This window comes from Carassius gibelio, chromosome B7 (genome assembly GCF_023724105.1).
Source record: "Carassius gibelio isolate Cgi1373 ecotype wild population from Czech Republic chromosome B7, carGib1.2-hapl.c, whole genome shotgun sequence".
NCBI lineage: Eukaryota > Metazoa > Chordata > Actinopteri > Cypriniformes > Cyprinidae > Carassius > Carassius gibelio.
Genome location: NC_068402.1, coordinates 24,672,724 through 24,686,796, shown reverse-complemented (window position 1 = coordinate 24,686,796; position 14,073 = coordinate 24,672,724). Strand labels below are relative to the sequence as shown.

Sequence of the window (14,073 nt, the reverse complement as noted above, 5' to 3'; positions counted from 1 at the left end):
CACAATTAGTTCACAGAAATAACCTGATTTGACCTGGCAAGAAAAGGTCTCAAGTGCCCATGAATCTCTCCTGTGTTGTTGTGTTTTCTATTTAAAGCAAGAAGTTTCGACAGGACCTATTGAGTAGCCTTTGAACCATGATTTGCTAGATAGAAGCAAGTGGTATTAGCAGGAGGGAGAGCACTGATCTGACAAAACATTACACCCTTTAAAGGGGTCATGAACTGAAAAATGTATTGTTTTTATTCAGTGGTGGAAACAGGTTTCCATGTCATTTTTACTATAAAAGCATCCTGTAAGTTTAAGAACTTAAAAATGTCTCATTAGTCTAAAATCAGCGTATATTGAAGCCAATCTGCCAAAATGACAGGTTTCGGAATTTGCTACTTTATGATGTAAAAGTGTGGCTAAATACCACCTCCACAGAAGAAGATCGACGCCTGCTTCTACATCGCTACATATTTACAGGTCTACACAGAAACCAAACGATAAAAATGATTAATTTTATTTTTAATGAAGTGCCAAACCACATCAGTAAGAACTAAGTCTTGTGTTCACTTAATTTGTTTACAAACAATGCACAATTTATATATATTAGATATATAATATATTGGATCCAACAGTTCTGTCACATCACAAAAGTGTGAGTAACTTTTTATTACGTGGTCACTATTGTTTTGTCTGTTATTAATTGCAAATCATTTGATATGTACTGAGTATTTATGCATTTCTAACCTAAAACACAGAAGGGTCCATCTGTGAAGGATGTAGGCTGTCAAACTCAGAAACTGTTAGCCAATCATAGTGGTGGGCATTTATTTCTACAAGTCTACAATCCACCACGACCGTTCAAACGTTCAGATGGGGAGGTTAAAAGCAGGACAGAAAATAGCCTATTACCTCTTAATTCTGATGTTTTTATGTAAAAATCTTGATAACATTATAAGTGGACCTCGAGAATAGTACAGAGAAAAAAAGGCAGTTCACGACCCCTTTAATGCAAGATGAATCATGTGTTTTGTTCTATATTCCCCAAAACGGCACGACTCACAGTGGTGGATCTCAAATGGTTTTGCTGCAGAATCCAGATTTTACATGGCCAAGACCCAACCCAGCACCAAGATAAGTAATAGGTAAACAAATGTATAACTATTTATATAATATATACCAATTATATATACGGTGGGTACGGAAAGTATTCAGACCCCCTTACATTTTTCACTCTTTGTTATATTGCAGCCATTTGTTAAATCATTTAAGTTCATTTTTTCCTCATTAATGTACACACAGCACCCCATATTGACAGAAAAACACATAATTGTTGACATTTTTGCAGATTTATTAAAAAAGAAAAACTGAAATATCACATGGTCCCAATTATTCAGACCCTTTGCTGTGACACTCATATATTTAACTACAATTAAATATTGTCAATTTCTTCTGATCATCGTTGAGATGGTTCTATGCCTTCATTTGACTCCAGCTGTGTTTGATAATACTGATTGGACTTGATTAGGAAAGCCACACACCTGTCTATATAAGACCTTACAGCTTACAGTGCATGTCAGAGCAAATGAGAATCATGAAGTCAAAGGAACTGCCTGAAGAGCTCAGAGACAGAATTGTGGCAAGGCAAAAATTTCTGCTGCACTTAAGGTTCCTAAGAGCACAGTGGCCTCCATAATCCTTAAGTGGAAGACGTTTGGGATGGCCAGAACCCTTCATAGAGCTGGCCGTCCCGCCAAACTGAGCTATCTGGGGAGAAGAACCTTGGTGAGAGAGGTAAAGAAGAACCCAAAGATCACTGTGGCTGAGCTCCAAAGATGCAGTCGGGAGATGGGGAAAAAGTTGTAAAGTCAACCATCACTGCAGCTCTCCACCAGTCAATGCTTTATGGCAGAGTGGCCCGACGGAAGCCTCTCCTCAGTGCAAGACACATGAAAGCCCACATGGAGTTTGCTAAAACAAAATCACCTGAATGATTAACTGGTCTGATGAGAGCAAGATATAACTTTTTGGCCTTAATTCTAAGCAGTAAGCATGGAGAAAACCAGGCACTGATCATCACCTTTCCAATACAGTCCCAACAGTGACACCTTTCCAATACAGTCCCAGTTTTTCAGCTGTAGGGAAAGGGTCACTGGTAGCAATCTAGGGAAAGATGAATGCATTCAAGTACAGGGATATCCTGGACGAAAAACCTTCTCCAGAGTGCTCAGGACCTCCGACTGGGCCGAAGGTTCACCTTCCAACAAGACAATGACCCTAAGCACACAGCTAAAATAATGAAGCAATGGCTTCAAAACAACTCCGTGACTGTTCTTGAATGGCCCAGCCAGAGCCCTGACTTAAACCCAATTGAGCAACTCTGGAGAGACCTGAAAATAGCTGTCCACCAAAGTTTACCATCCAACCTGACAGAACTGGAGAGGATCTGCAAGGAGGAATGGCAGAGGATCCCCAAATCCAGGTGTGAAAAACTTGTTGCATCTTTCCCAAAAAGACTCATGGCTGTATTAGATCAAAAGGGTGCTTCTACTAAATACTGAGCAAAGGGTCTGAACACTTGGGACCATTTGATAATTCAATTTTTCTTTTTTAATAAATGTGCAAAAATGTCAACAATTCTGTGTTTTTCTGACAATATGGGGTGCTGTGTGTACATTAATGAGGAAAAAAAGAACTTAAATGATTTTAGCAAATGGCTGCAACATAAAGAGTGAAACATTTTAGAGGGTATGAATACTTTCCGTACCCACTATATATAATATACACAACTGTTCAAAATTATTTTTACAGGAGTTTCTTATGCTCATCAAGGCTGCATTTATTTGATCAAAAATACAGGAAATTTTTTTTTTGAATTATTTGATTATTTTGTTGAATTATTAAATTTAAAAGAAGATCTTTTATTTAAAATATAAATCTTTTCTAACAATATACACTACAGTTTAAAATTTTGTGGTCAGAAAATTTTATTCTTATTTTTGAAAGAAATTAAAACTTTTATTCAGCAAGGATGTGTGCGTTATATTGAGAAGAAGTGATAGTAAATATTTATTGTTAGAAATTATTTATATTTTGAGTTAATGCTGTTCTTTTTATTCATCAATGAATCCTGAAAAAAGTATCCCAGAAAATAAAAATATAATAAATTAATTAATTGTTGTAAAATAAATCAGATTATTAGAATGATTTCTGAAGGATTAACAGATACTTTATTGGAGTAATGGCTGATGGACATTCAGCTTTGCATCACCGAAATAAATTATATTTTAAAGGATATTAAACTAGAAACCATTATTTTATATTGTAATAACATTTTGCAAGGTTACTGTTTTTTTTCTGTATTTTTGATCAAATAAATGCAGCCTTGATGAGCATAAGAGACTTCTTTAAAAAAACATTACAAGTCTTGCCGATCCCAAACTTTTGAACGGTATATGTTGACTGGAATGTGCATTATATGCTTACATTGCACAAAGTTGCAGTGGATTGAATTGTAATATCTTCCTGATCACGAATCTGCTGGGGAGCTGATTTATTATTTATTTTAATTTTTTGATGCCTATAGGTGTTCTTGGGGTTGCTGGATAAAATATATACAATGACAGAAACAAATAAAATATTAATACAATGTGTTACAAACAGCCAGCAACAAGTATTATGTGGTCAAATCTCAAAATAATGAATATATCATACACAAGAGTCTCTGCAAGAGAGGTGGACCATTGAGAATCTCTCTTTTTTCTGTAATATTTCTCAGTGTCCCTCTCTTTTAAATAATGCAGGAAACAGAAATCAGATGTATGGCATTATGGATGTCAGTAGTGCAGTAGAGGCCATTTTGACATAGGACATTTTGACATTTAAGGAATAAGCTCATTCTCCTGAGAGTCCCTGGAATGCTGTAAACCCTGCAAATGGGTAATAAGAACAAAAAAGTCCTGCAGCTGAAAATGCCCTGAAGTATTCACACCTGACAGTGACAGTGATGGAAGAAAATAGGCTTACTTTGGGGATGTGGTCAGTACAGATGTGCTTCAAAGGGAAATGCCATCTTTCTTGCCGCTCTCCCAATTGTCTCCTGAACCTTTCGGGTAGGGACACACAACCACAGGTGGCAAATGACTACATCAAAGTCTGACTTTAATCAAACTTGGCTTTTTGATCCTGCCATTTATTTTAATGAGTCTTGGCTGAAGAAAAGGAAATCAATTTCTCTCGTTCTTGACGTCTCTAAGAAACAATCTTCATGATGCTCATGGGTTCATTTTGGGGCGTTTCTGTTCTATTTTGTGTGCGCTCCAAAGAATTTCTATTTTCAGAGCAGCTGTTTTATGGTTTGAGGCAATCTAATTTTAAAATACATAATGCTCACGGTGTATGTAATACCCAGCGCCATCATAAAACAAATCTACTCTGTCTACAGGGGCATCAAGTGATGACAAGCATATGAAAACATCACGTATGCTATATTTAGCTTTCCACAGTTCAGAAACACAATGTAAACCTATTTTAGACCATAATATATAAACAAGCATCTTACAAAAATCTGTATATGTGTCAACAGCACTAGATACATAATATTCTATCAGTAACTAAGGCTGATAAAGCACAAACACATCAAGTATGTGCCAGCTAAATAGGTGTGTATATAAAGTATTTTCCCCTGTGTCTTTTACAAGTGGAACATGCCATGTGGGATCATCATGGTTCTGAACACAATGGCTTGGAAATCCTAAAAATAGAAATAAAACTTTAAAGTATAAGTTTCCATTAAATAAACACATCTATTAAAGGGGTCATATGATGCAATTAAAATGTTTTCTTTCTCTTTGGAGTGTTACAAGCTCTTTGTGAATAAAGAAGATCTGTAAAATTGCAAAGACTAAAGTCTCAAATCCAATTCCTCACTCTAGCCCCTGACCTTTCCTCACTATAGACCCCGACCTTTCCTCACTCTGGCCCCCTGCCTTTCCTTACTCTAGCCCCTGGCTTTCCTTACTCTAGCCCCTGGCTGTTTCTCACTATAGACCCCGGCCATTCCTCTCTCTAGCCCCCGGGCTTTCCTTACTCTGGCCCCTGGCTGTTTCTCACTATAGACCCCGACCTTTCCTCACTCTGGCCCCCTGCCTTTCCTTACTCTAGCCCCTGGCTGTTTCTCACTATAGACCCCGGCCATTCCTCACTCTAGTTGCCTGCCGTTCCTCACTCCAGCCTCCGGCCATTCCTCACTCCAACCCCCGGCCATTCCTCACTCTAGCCCACCGGCCGTTCCTCACTCCAACCCCCGGCCGTTACTCACTCTAGCCCCCGACCTTTCCTCACTCTAGCCCCTGACCTTTCCTCACTCTGGCCCCCTGCCTTTCTTTACTCTAGCCCTTGGCTGTTTTTCACTATAGACCCCGGCTATTCCTCACTCTAGTTGCCTGCCGTTCCTTACTCTAGCCCCCGGCCTTTCCTCACTCTGGCCTCCAGCCTTTACTCACTCTAGCCCCCGACCTTTCCTCACTCTGGCCCCCTGCCTTTCCTTACTCTAGCCCCTGGCTGTTTCTCACTTTAGACACTGTCCGTTCCTCACTCTAGTTGCCAGCCGTACCTCACTCTAGCCCCCAGCCTTTTCTCTCTCTAGCCCCTGGCCGTTCCTCACTCTAGCCCCCGGCTGTTCCTCACTCCAGCCCCCGGCCATTCCTCACTGTAGTCACCAACTGTTCCTCACTCTAGCCCCCCGGCCCATGTGGTGCGACACATGATAAGTCATTATAATCAGTAATTATGTCCCCAATGGATGCAATAAATGCCTCATTTGTAAGTGGTTTTATTGTTTTTGTCCAGCCATGCAGGTGTTCTGAGTATCATAGTATGGTAAGGGGCATAACACTTGAGGCATTCCACCAATCCCAATGCACAGGATAGGTGGCCAATTAGAGCACACCTCACTTTTCAGACCGATGATTTTTGTAAAAAATTATGCGTTTCAGAAAAGTGGGGCATAGAGGAGAAACAATAATGTACAGTATGTGGAAAATAATGTGGTTTTTTTTAACCTTCAACCACAGAAACACATTTCATTACACTAAATAATGTACTTTTTAGCATCATCACATGACCCCTTTAACTAACTAACCCTTTAACTATATCCCTTGAACTAATGCCAACACACTTATCTGTAAAGTGTCATAGAGGATTCAAACAATCAGACATTTAGGCAGATCCCAGACTCACATTTTGCCCTGGTACCATGTGTTTAGTCTTTTAACACCCCAGTGTGGTATGTGTTTATAAAAGCAGATGGATTTTTACCACGCAACAAAATGTCTTCCAACTTATAGGGAGTTTCACAAGTCCATGAATTATTAAACACCACCTGCAGCAAATTCTGTTCTTTTGTCCAACTGTCCGAGAGTCACAAGTACTGCTCTTCAGACATTATTTATGCCCGTAATGAAGTTGTATGCTGCGCAGGGGCTATTCTCTGAAGGCGTCATATCCCACTGGACAAATACGACAACAGTTGTTGTACCCAATTGAGTCCTTGGCCAGTGAAGCATATGCCTGACAGTTTGTGGGAGCTGTGAGCATGATCTTTAGGCCAGGCGGATGAAATACTACTCAGCGGTTTGACTTGAGGACAGATTCTGTATGTGATCTATAAACATTTTCACTCAAAAGTGTCATATAATCAACAAATAAGACATTATTGTTTCATTTAAATACTTAAAGAGTTGGTTCATCCAAAAATTAAAATTATGTCATCATGACCCTCATGTTGTTCCAAACCTGTAAGACTTTTGTATCTTCGGAACACCGTTTAAGATATTTTAGATTTAGTCCAAGAGCTTTCTGATCCTCCCCTGAAAATGTATGTCCATGTCCAGAAAGGTAATTAAAACATCTTCAAAGTAGACAGTGTACTGTACATACATTTACAGTGGAGGATCAGGAAGATATTTAGAACTAAAATATCTTAAACTGTGTTCTCTAGATGAACAGAGGTCTTACGTTTTTGGAATGACATAAGGGTGAATCATTAATGACATAATTTTCAATTTTGGATGAACAAACCCTTTAAAGTGCCTCTTACTTTATCTACTACCAAACTGGGGCTCTGTAATATTTCAGTTAGAGTATTAAAAATGGAAAGGTTTGAGTAAAAAAAATTAATAAATGAGTAAAACGGTAAATGTTGTCTTAAACTACCAGAAACCTTCCGGCTTGCCTGGCGGGCGTGCTTCATTTTACATTAGAATTTCATTTCAGGAAATCAGAACAAAATAACAGTGGTGTCTAAAACAATTACAGAAGAGAAATGAAATGCTCTAGCATATGTCACTCTCAGTCATTCACATTCCGGTTGGTAAAAAAAGCTAAACAACAACATGCGATCCATCAGAAATGCATTCAGCACTTCATCAGGCAGACAAACTGCTCAGGGACAAAACCAGTGAAATTGAGCTGCGGAAATCATCAGAATCATGACAGGCTGCCATTAGCTGAGACGACTCTGTCTGTTCTGTCATTATGAGTCAGGTTTGCCGCCAGCCACCTATTGTTCCCAGGCCGCCCAGCATCAAAGGACGATGAATGACCTCATTACACGCAGCAGACTGCAATACAAGTATCACCAAACAAAGGTTGCCTCCAACATCCCGGCTTCTTACATCACTGGTAATTTATGGATGATACAGGTAAGTGGGGCTTCTGGTTGGTTTGATTTTAAAAAGCTAATGTAGGACAGGATTTGTAAATGTTGATCCAGGGGCCAAAATTTACATTTCAATGAAAAGGTGTGTTGCTACGTAGATATTGCTGTTTTCATCTGGCCTAGATCCAACTGCAACCCAAAGCAGCCCTCTGGTAGATCTCCCAGTCTCTTGAACAACCTAGAAGTCTACATTAAGGACAGCTAAATGTTGTGGAACATTAATATTTTTAACCGCACATACACTGTGGGTTTGAGAAACATGTCAGGGGAAAACAAGACTAGACTAACATAAAAGCAATGTGGGTCACCTTAGGCAAAACTTAGTCATTTTCTCCTAAACAGGTTTTAAGTGCACTAATATAATAAAATAAAGACATGTTGATATAACTCTAGAGAAATACCCATGGTGGAGCACAATTGGTGCACAATTAAAGTTGGCCAATTGGTATGCTTAAGACTGAGATGGTTTGTAACATTGTGTGAGACCCAAGGGGCATATGAAAACTAGAGCTCTGCTGTCCGCAGATGTTGTGTGTTTAGGGCACTATTTAACCTGCAGGGGAATTGATTTTTATAGATGGAAAGATAAATAATAATGTGTAGCCTATTACCTGTCCTTTTGGGGGGTGAATGTAAATGTTAGGACACATCTCTCCATAAAACCTGCATTTAGCAGTCAGATATTTCCAAATATTCATTGTCAGTGATAACGCTGTTTTAGACCACTCATTTTGGTAACTAAAACTGGCACTACTTTCATGTCTCTCATATCACATCACAGACTTGCTCTCTCATTTCAAATGCAACTGCAACTATCTTGCATCTCTTGTTTTTTTGACTGTAGTGGACATGACCTTGGAGGATTTCAGTTATAATATTACTCCAAGTGTTCATCTTGTTGCTAGGCCAATTGTTTTCTATACTCTAGTGGTGTATGTTTTATGAGAGGAAGATAATGAGGCAAAATTTTAAGATCAATATTCAATTTCCACTTATTTGGTGAGCAGCCTTGTAAGAAGCAGGACAATGTACAGTTAGCAGGTCATTACTGCATAATAAAGCTCTTCAGGCTGATAGAAGACCCTTGTGCTCCACACTGGGGTCCAGACCACCCTGTCACAGTTTCTTTTGCAACAATACTCAACAGAGTGTACTGGACATACTCTATACAGCAGGGACATCTGCATTGTTGCTTTTCTACTGGATTGTCTTTAAGGGTTAAGGTCAAATCCATTTTGCGTCACCTCATTTAGCTGTACAGAGTCACACAATTTACAACTCATGACCTCAATGACACTTTAAGTACTGAATCAAATTTAGCTACTAAATTAAATTTCTTCCTTTTATTGACTGAGTTGCAACAGAATTAACCTCAATGGAAAGGACCAACGACAAGGTATATAGCCTTTTACTGACAAAGTAGTCATGATTAACTGGCAATGTGCAACTTGGTGTGACCCACACAAGACCGCAAATATACAAAGGCCTAAATGTTCAGAGTTTTTCTTCACTGTGAGAGAACACAGCAAGCCGTCAAAGCTCAATGCAAACCTCAGGAGGAAAGGACTAATATGTGTCAAGCAGCAGCAGCCACTCACCCATGCCCTCCTCCAGAAGTAAACAGCATGATGCCAAATAGCATGGCAAGCTGGAAGACAGCACTGAGTGAGTCAAAACAAATGAGGTGTTTCACTCCATGAGACCATGGGAGGATGAAGATAAGCCTAGGCAATTCAAATATACCCATCTGGAAAGCGTTTCTTGTCATTTGTGTATTTTGGCTGTAATAAATTACTCTTTAATGCTTTAATCCATCACCTTGTTTCACTGAATGCAAATTGATTGTTTATTTTCAGGAGTTATCAAGCTCTGCATTGTAAAGAATCCAACTTGTTAAAAATCTTCCTGACAAAAGGAAAGTGAGCAAAGGTAAAACCCCAACTAATAACAGTTGTGCTTATTACATGCAACATCATGTAAGGTACTTCATCTTACTACTGCTAGCTCAGACAGCAGGGCCGTGTAGCTTTTCATCATTACTGGGGAACAAGCCCTCGATCAAAAATGTATGCCTATATTTTAATACTTTTTATCTGATACTATCGTGGATATAAATTGTCATTGACTGTGCTAGAGTCATCCACAAGCTCCTTGTGCAATAAAGAGCTGCTACATCATTGACAACCAATAGAAAACATTAGCAAGTTTTGTTTCCTGGATTGTGGCTTATTCTGTGCTCTTTTTGTATCCTGTTACCATTTTGGTCTGAGAAACCTCTCCAAATGATTCAGTGAATGAGTAAATGAGCCTAAATGTGAGGAACCCTTAACTGGACTGCTATTTTCCTCCTGGTCGGCAGGTGGCGCCTCTAACCAGATTCCTGCTAAACACTATCACTCATTATGCCTGATGCATCACACCTGTATCTTGCCCTATTTAAGTGTGTTTGTGCCATGCCTTATTGTTCAGTTTTGTGCCTATGTTACCTGTTGCAAGCTAAGTCTGTTAAAGTTTAAGTCTTTGGACCCTTGTGTCTATTTTTCTTTGTATTGTTTCTTGGAAGCCCAGGTCTCTTGTTTTGCTGCACTTTTTATTAGTAAAGATTGTTTTTGTGAAAAATCCATGACTCCTTGCCGTCTAATCACCCCTGCTCTTGGCTTAATTTAGTGGGGAGTTAGCTCAATTCGTTAACTCAGTGACTTTGAACAAAACAGACCCAAGTTCAATCCCCACCTAGAACAGCCCAGTTACACTGAATGCATCAACTGGAAAAGTAGTTGTCACAATACCCCACTAATTTTAGCGATATCAGTATTTGAAAATTATACATTATAACATAAACACATTACAAGTAAAAGAACAACAAGTTTTAATAGTACTTTACTGCATCGCGGTTTCACTTCCGGTTGAATGCATTTGTCAATCCCAACATTTTTTATTTTATGATGGTCACCTTAGCAACATTTAAAACAAAACTGATACATATTGCATACGGAAAGTGATCAATGTAGCGCAATCGAGGAAACAATCTTTTCATCAAGTATTTATCAGTATTTTGTTACTGGGGAATTTCACAGGGGTTCTTGCCCCAGTAAAAAGGCCAAGCAACACCCCTGTCAGACTTCAACCAGCAACAGCATCAAGAAATCATTAGTGTTTCTGAGGAATTTTCTCCATTCTCAGTGTCAGTCCTGTCTCTGACATATCAGCACGGCACAACATGATTGTTTGCCAGGAGATTCAGCTTATTGAGGCCTCTCGATGGATATGTCCATCCTTAGATATGACTGCCTCAGCAAAGGCAGAGGAACAATAAAGGAAAACACAATCTCATTCAGAGCTGTCTGACAGAGCTGGGCACCATTATACATCACACTTAGAATGGGCACATTTACAGGAAGAGCCTGAAGAGAGGGAAATGGGGAGTCGGTCCTGATGCACAGGGCCATTTGTCAAATCCCTGTGATGCTGGCAGAAATCTGATTACCCAAGATAATAATGGAGGTATGATGCTTGGACTCGAGTGCACGGAACAGAGAAAGGTCTCGGACTCTAAGTTTCTAAAAGTGTGTTATGTATGAAGCTTGCCCAGAGGTATCGCTGTTTGTCTGGACTTCTGTTCTCACACCTTGCCGAGCCGTCGAAAAGGTCTTGTATCTGTTGTCAGAGGTCTCCAGTCTGAAGAATAGACAAAGCACAGGGGACCTGAGGGGAGTCTGATTTGCCAAGTGGACACGGATTGGGGACAAGCGACAGAAAATCACCACAGGATCTCAGCTTGAAAGGAAAATGAGACACAGGATATGTCATTGAAAGGACAGAATAAATTGAAATCTCCTCTGAAATCTCCCACCTCTGAACATTTGTGTGAGTGAGTGAGAAACAGTTTTGAGTATACCTTTGCTGGGGTTTTTAATGAAAACCTAATTTTGATCTTAGAAGGGTCCCCCTTTGTAAAATTACAGATTTTAACTATAACCTTTTTCCACATACCTCATTGATACAAGTGGTTGTCTCTCTTTTAAAGGATTATGCCCTTATGATAAAATCATATTTGTCTTTGTGCAATTTACAGATCTCGAGAGATTGTTAATGGAGCTTCAAAAGACACACTGACAGAGTCTGAAATGGAGATCAAGATGTGACAACCATATGTATGGGTCATCACCACAGCTGAGGGCTCATTTGACCTCCACTACGTTAAATGAGTATTAAGCAGAACGACTACTTGAATTTGCATTAATCTGTCGTTTCAGATCATCATGCAATTTCTGATGCCCCCACGGGCAAATGTCACGCTGAGGGTAAAGTCGCAATGAGACAGAGAAACGTATGAGCTGCTGAAATCACATTACCATATGTAGAATATTGCCTACATATTGCAGCATTGCAAAAGCAATCCAAGTAAATGCTTTAGAAATACTTCAAAGCTGTTTTCTTCACATCATGCTACAATATTTAGTCAATACATAAAAGGAAGAGGTCACAATGACAAAAATTACAGAGAACCAGTGTTACTAGACTGTTGCAAAGCATCTGTTGTGTGGCCATGCATAATTTATGCACCATTCAGTAAATCTACTCTGTCATCTTTATTTTCATGCAATCTTTCACTTATGTATTCACTTTACGCCTGCAGCCTTTCAAATTGCCTTACTTTCACATAATGTTCACATGTAACATCTGCAACCTCTGCCTAAACTGTTTAATAAAATGTGTGTTGCTGTTATATTTCACCTATTTTGATACAGTCACACAAGAGAGGATTTTCAAGGCTTATAATGCTTCATTTTTATGGAGTATCATGCCCAATTTAAGATCTATCACAAGGAGTCATCATGAAGGGCAATAAAGTAATTGACATGGGGGATTCATTGCTATAGATGTCTGTGGATTATTTTCAGATTTTAATGATATTTTTCAAGAAAGAGCAAAGAGTACAGACACAAAACACTGATCATATACAGAAAAAAAACCAAATGCATAATAATAGAACACATTTTATGGAGAATGACAATTTAAGATCTATTACTACTCGCAAAAAATGCACTTAATTGCACAGAAGGCACTAAAGTCTAGATGTATTTGCATTATTATATATGCTACCTGTACACTACAACAATAAAAATAGCTTCTAATTCCTTTGGAACTTATATATTTCACAGCTGAATATATAAGCCCACCATTAGACCAAGCAGTTTTGCATAGAGGCCAATCAGAATTTTCAAAACAGTTGCTTTTATCTAGAACCACCCTGTTATGGGAAACAGGTCAATATTGTTCCTGGACAAATAGTGAATTGATTGTGCTGGCCTGCCTGACAGCATCCAATAAGCATGATGCCATTACACTTTCAAGCCCACAACAGGGCCTTTGCCAGTTCATTTAAGTAGTCTATCTCAGGTAATCAGATATCTTGAGATGAGCCAGCATCCATCCCTCATACTGCATGTCTTAACGTAATCAAGACAACTTGTTTCCCTCAACCACAGAAAGCTGTGCAGCACCTCTGCTTTACATTTTGTATGTGCTATAGACCAATTTTAGGTTTGTAAACATTCAGGATGTGCGCACATCATGGTTGCAGAAAACCCGGGAGCGAATAGCCTTTACGGACAGAGAATTACACGGATACAGTATAAAATTGTTAGATTGCTGATTATATTGATTAGATGTAATTTTCAACATGTTCTCTGCATATAACAAGAGCTTGTCACTCAGCGATAAGCACGGTTATTCAATGAAATTGACTTTAGATAGTGGGATAGTCTTACAGATCCGAAACAGGGATGACGTTTTTTTGTGTGCAGAGACCATCTAGTGGCAGAAAATGACGGTTTTTAACAGGAATAAAACAATAAAATAAAAAAAGTAAATTTGATTTTATATCTCAAAATTCAGACTTTATTCTCGCAGTTTCGAGATTATATCTCACAATTCTAATAAGGAGAAACACATCGTCATTATCTCTTTTCCCCTCAGCTCTTCAGGTTTTTTTTTTTGTTTTGTTGTTTTTTTCTCAGAATTGACAAACTCAACTCAAACTATTCTTAAGTTGAGTTATAAAGTCTTCATTTGGATGTATAAACTTGCATTTGCGAGGAGTTGTGAGATAAATAAATGTTAAAATGTTAATAGTAAGGTTTGTAGCGCTAATACAATACATCATTGAACGGCAAATGTGAATATTATGCAGACCTATTGTTTAAATCAAATGTATGCTTTAAAAATAGAGTAATCATAGCAGTTTTCATCCAAAATATGTCAATTTAAACGTCAGCTTTTAGCTTCAAATGGTGTCTTTGACGACAGTATTCTATACAAATTATTTGCATTCCGATCTTGACATCAAAAGGCACAATAAT

The 14,073-nt window shown here is 38.6% G+C and overlaps 1 long non-coding RNA gene across 1 annotated transcript; it reads left to right on the top strand.

Moving 5' to 3' along the window:
* Positions 1-1,042: 1,042 nt before the first annotated feature.
* Positions 1,043-10,325, top strand: LOC127961491 (uncharacterized). The gene is made up of 2 exons (XR_008154454.1): positions 1,043-1,133; positions 7,534-10,325. It is a non-coding gene; the product is annotated as an uncharacterized LOC127961491 (long non-coding RNA).
* The last annotated feature ends 3,748 nt before the right edge of the window (positions 10,326-14,073 follow it).